Below are 6,000 nucleotides of genomic sequence, written 5' to 3'. Positions count from 1 at the left end.
TAAGGGCCGAATCCTTCCGATCCCTGCTGAAGCACTGCGAAAGCAAAGCTGCCGATGAGCTGTGGCGATACAGCCTGGCTCCCGATAAGCCTTTGGTGCCGATAGATGTTTGCAGCTGAGAGAGACAAGCCGCTCTCTCAGCGCAAACTTCGGCACCAAAAAAAGTATTTAAAAACAACTTTTATTTATACTCTACATGTGCAGGGGGTCTTCGGAGCTGAACCGCGTTGGTTTGAGGTCCGGGGACCCCCTGCCCCCCGAGATACAGGCCCCTTTATGAGGTGCCGGTATCCCTCGGCGTTTAAAGGTCCCGATCACGTGACCGCGGCCTGTAAACAAACCAGAGGGATACCGGCACCCCATAAAGGGGCCTGTATCTCGGGGGGCAGGGGGTCCCCGGACCTCAAACCAACGCTGTTCTGCTCCGGAGACCCTCTGCACATGTATAGTATAAATAAAACACACACACATCAATAAAGACTCGTTCCTTACCTTGGCGGCTATGTGCAACGGTAATGAAGCAGCATGAATGTCTTTTTAATTATACTGTACAGTGAGCAGGGGATCCCCTGAGCTGAACCGCATTGCTTTGTGGACCAGGGACCCCCTGCTTCCCGAGTTACAGGCCCCGGTATGTGTCATCGGGTGGCAGTGTCGCCGCCATGTTTATAGCGTCCCCGCAATAAACATGGCGTCCACACTGTAACCGATGGCCCAAACCGGGGCCTGTAACTCGGGAGGCAGGGGGTCTCTGAGCCACAAATAAATGCGCTTCAGCTCAGGGGGCCTCCTGCTTCCGCACAATATTATTAAAATACATTAATGCTGCTTCATTACCAAAGCGGATAGCCGCTAAGGCAATGAAGGGGTTAACGCATAGTAGCATGTTTATTGGGGACAAATGCCCCCAATAAACATAGCAGCAATACCCAACATACAGTATAGTAATGGGCAGAATGACTATTATCCACAAATGGATAATAGTGCAGTTGTCCATTTACAATACATACACAACAATAAAGACTTTAAATACATATAGCACTCACCCATGTCCCACTGCCACGATGAAGGCCATCCTCATCTTCATCCTGCCCATGCCCCATCCGCTTCTGCAAAACAAACACAAGAATTACAACATCCAAATTAATGTCCCCTAACCCCTTAATCACCATAGCGGTTATTAACCGCTACAGTTATTAAGGGGTTAAGCCACCATCACCCACATACCCTCCCCCACAAAGCCCCCCAACCACCCTCACCCAATACCCACAGGGGAGTCCTACCAAATACCCTTGGGCCTAATACCCCCTCCCCCAGCACATACAGTACAATAATGTGCCAAATAACTATTATCCACATAGGGATAATACATTATTTGGCCATTATTAAACACATTCAATAACGTTAAAATGTAAATAAAATTGTACTAACCTCATCAATAAGAAGTCTCCGTCGCCAGCATCATCCTTGGGGTCCGTTGCCAACATTAGAAATAGCCACAACATTTCAATATCATTAACATAACACTGAACCCCTTAATCACCTTATCGGGTACTAACCTGAAAGGTAATTAAGGGGTGAAGCCATCCTGCAATGCCTACAACAGTTATGCATAACATCTTCAGTGAAATAAAAACCAATTGCCTAACCAAATTCCATTTAATCATTCAATCTGTAGGCTCACATGCCTCATAAAACATTGCATTTACAGTGTATACATGTAGCATAACATGTAAACTGCATGTACACGCTGCAAATCAATGTTAACAATACAATAATGCCACTCAAATCGCCATACATCACAAGAAGTATATTATTTAATACAATAAACTCACCATCAATGAATTACCACACATCAATTACATCCCTAAACAATTAAAATACCATCCATACCAATTACACAATGAACTAAAGCTATCCTAACAGAGAACCACTTCAAAACATAGAAAAAAGTACACCAACAAATACAATATACTAAAGCAAGGCTTTCCATATCCTATTGTACGGCCTGGAAGCCCAAAACTTACATCTGTCTAAAAATAAAATACATTTAGCACACATCAATGCATAGCCACAATGATTAACAATACAGAATTAGAAGCTTTAACAACACTATCATTTCTTACCCTGTATATATATCTGTACACATACATACAGACATACATACAGTGGGAAGAAATGATATGCATTATAAAAAATTAAAACATGAAAAAGCAACACAAAAAACAGTTACATTAAGTACATTTCTTTATTTAACTTACCATTACTTGCCCCCACCGACTCCCGTTGATCAGCTTACTCACGAACCAATCCACGACACCATCCACGACACCATCCAGGAACAAATCCACGACACAATCCAGGAACAAATCCACGAACCAAACCAGGAACCAATCCAAGAACAAGTGCAGGAACCAATCCAGGAAGCAAGCCACGAAGAAATCCAAGAAACAATCCACGACACGATCCAGGAACAGGAACCCATAAAAGAAAAGAAAAAAACAAATTAAACATTAAAATAATAAAACATGACAATCAAGGGTTGTACTAGTTTTATTCTTAGTGAATCTGTATTACAATACCTTGTTCCGGGGTCTTCTTGACATCCGGTGCCACGCCCTGGTCTTCAATCTTCAGGAGGAGGTCCGTCCTCCTCGGCATCTGCCTTCAAAATGAGACGACATAGGCTTTTATAGGCCTATGACGTCACATTTGTCGTCATATGGTTCCCACGGCCCTGATTGGGCCGTGAAAACCATGTGTTTTGGCCGATGTAAAAAAATTGATGACGTCACTTAAAGGCAATGCCAGCACAGCCAATCAGAATGGCTTTGCTGCTATTGCCTTTAAGAAAACGTCATGAAATGACACATGGCCGGACTCACATGGTAAGCCAGCCAATCAGAGCGTGGGAACTCCATCCCTACTCTGATTGGTTCAAGTACCATGTGAGTCCGGCCATGTGTCATTTCATGACGTTTTCTTAAAGGCAATAGCAGCAAAGCCATTCTGATTGGCTGTGCTGGCATTGCCTTTAAGTGACGTCATCAATTTTTTTACATCGGCCAAAACACATGGTTTTCACGGCCCAATCAGGGCCGTGGGAACCATATGACGACAAATGTGACGTCATAGGCCTATAAAAGCCTATGTCGTCTCATTTTGAAGGCAGATGCCGAGGAGGACGGACCTCCTCCTGAAGATTGAAGACCAGGGCGTGGCACCGGATGTCAAGAAGACCCCGGAACAAGGTATTGTAATACAGATTCACTAAGAATAAAACTAGTACAACCCTTGATTGTCATGTTTTATTATTTTAATGTTTAATTTGTTTTTTTCTTTTCTTTTATGGGTTCCTGTTCCTGGATCGTGTCGTGGATTGTTTCTTGGATTTCTTTGTGGCTTGCTTCCTGGATTGGTTCCTGCACTTGTTCTTGGATTGGTTCCTGGTTTGGTTCGTGGATTTGTTCCTGGATGGTGTCGTGGATGGTGTCGTGGATTGGTTCGTGAGTAAGCTGATCAACGGGAGTCGGTGGGGGCAAGTAATGGTAAGTTAAATAAAGAAATGTACTTAATGTAACTGTTTTTTGTGTTGCTTTTTCATGTTTTCATTTTTTATAATGCATATCATTTCTTCCCACTGTATGTATGTCTGTATGTATGTGTACAGATATATATACAGGGTAAGAAATGATAGTGTTGTTAAAGCTTCTAATTCTGTATTGTTAATCATTGTGGCTATGCATTGATGTGTGCTAAATGTATTTTATTTTTAGACAGATGTAAGTTTTGGGCTTCCAGGCCGTACAATAGGATATGGAAAGCCTTGCTTTAGTATATTGTATTTGTTGGTGTACTTTTTTCTATGTTTTGAAGTGGTTCTCTGTTAGGATAGCTTTAGTTCATTGTGTAATTGGTATGGATGGTATTTTAATTGTTTAGGGATGTAATTGATGTGTGGTAATTCATTGATGGTGAGTTTATTGTATTAAATAATATACTTCTTGTGATGTATGGCGATTTGAGTGGCATTATTGTATTGTTAACATTGATTTGCAGCGTGTACATGCAGTTTACATGTTATGCTACATGTATACACTGTAAATGCAATGTTTTATGAGGCATGTGAGCCTACAGATTGAATGATTAAATGGAATTTGGTTAGGCAATTGGTTTTTATTTCACTGAAGATGTTATGCATAACTGTTGTAGGCATTGCAGGATGGCTTCACCCCTTAATTACCTTTCAGGTTAGTACCCGATAAGGTGATTAAGGGGTTCAGTGTTATGTTAATGATATTGAAATGTTGTGGCTATTTCTAATGTTGGCAACGGACCCCAAGGATGATGCTGGCGACGGAGACTTCTTATTGATGAGGTTAGTACAATTTTATTTACATTTTAACGTTATTGAATGTGTTTAATAATGGCCAAATAATGTATTATCCCTATGTGGATAATAGTTATTTGGCACATTATTGTACTGTATGTGCTGGGGGAGGGGGTATTAGGCCCAAGGGTATTTGGTAGGACTCCCCTGTGGTTATTGGGTGAGGGTGGTTGGGGGGCTTTGTGGGGGAGGGTATGTGGGTGATGGTGGCTTAACCCCTTAATAACTGTAGCGGTTAATAACCGCTATGGTGATTAAGGGGTTAGGGGACATTAATTTGGATGTTGTAATTCTTGTGTTTGTTTTGCAGAAGCGGATGGGGCATGGGCAGGATGAAGATGAGGATGGCCTTCATCGTGGCAGTGGGACATGGGTGAGTGCTATATGTATTTAAAGTCTTTATTGTTGTGTATGTATTGTAAATGGACAACTGCACTATTATCCATTTGTGGATAATAGTCATTCTGCCCATTACTATACTGTATGTTAGGGGGGTATAGGTGTTGTTGGGTATATATATATATATATATATATATATATATATATATATATAATTATTTAATTATTTATTTAATTCGTTATTGTGGTGCTGGGGTGTTTTTTTTTTATTATTGTGGGTAGTGGGGGTGTGTGAAGGGGGCATTAGCCCCAACGGTGGTTGTTTAGGGCTTGCGGGTGGGTAGCGGGAGGCCTTAACCCCTTCAGGACCGTAGCGGTATTAACCGCTACGGTCGTGAAGGGGTTAAGTGCCCCCGCATCCCCCCCGCAAGTCCTAAACTCACACCCAGGGCCAAATACCCCCCTCACCCATCCCCGCTACCCACAATAACGCTGGCACGGTGGGTTAACCCCTTCATTGCCTTAGCGGTTAGCCGCTAAGGTAATGAAGTGGCTTTTAAATGCCTTTTTCCTGCCTCGGATGCATGCCGGGGGGCTCCGGTGCGGGTATCAGCTCCGGAGACCCCCGGCATCAATCACAGGCAGGAAAAAGGGCTGATTTTTCCTAAGTGTCGCCCTTGCCGATGCTTCTCCTTCAGCAAGTTGCCAACTTTAGTTGGCGGGCTGGATTGGCCATAAAATCTCCAATCTGGCCTGCCGATCAGCACCAAAAAGCTGATCGGGGCTTACTGAATTCAGGCGGGAAAAAAAAGTCCCGATAAGTGGCTTATCGGCAGCCGGGTGGCGAAAAAATTTTTTTCGCAAGAAAAGTTGCCGATAATTCCCACTTATCGGGGCTTACTGAATCAGGAGGGCAAAAAACGGCTATAAAATGCCGAAAAAGCCTTATCGGGGCTTACTGCATGAGGCCCTAAATCTCACAGGGAAATGACCACTGCACGTACTCTCATTTATTTACCTTCTATTGTAATGTTGTAATGCGCTGCGTACATTGTTGCCGCTATATATATATATATATATATATATATATATATAAGCTGATGCATACAAGCAGCCCTGGTTCAATGAGTGTGCATCCTCCTGGGGAACGCACAATACAGGAGAGAAATACATGAATAGTTCCTAACACTGTAACAAAACATGAAAGAAATTGTGTTACCGATAGTGTAAAAAACTTCCGGCAAATAAGTGTATTTTGCACAAGGCAGATT

Source organism: Ascaphus truei, chromosome 8, assembly GCF_040206685.1.
Source record: "Ascaphus truei isolate aAscTru1 chromosome 8, aAscTru1.hap1, whole genome shotgun sequence".
Taxonomy (NCBI): Eukaryota; Metazoa; Chordata; class Amphibia; order Anura; family Ascaphidae; genus Ascaphus; species Ascaphus truei.
The sequence above is the reverse complement of the archived record's forward strand: the minus strand, read 5'-3'. Positions refer to the sequence as shown.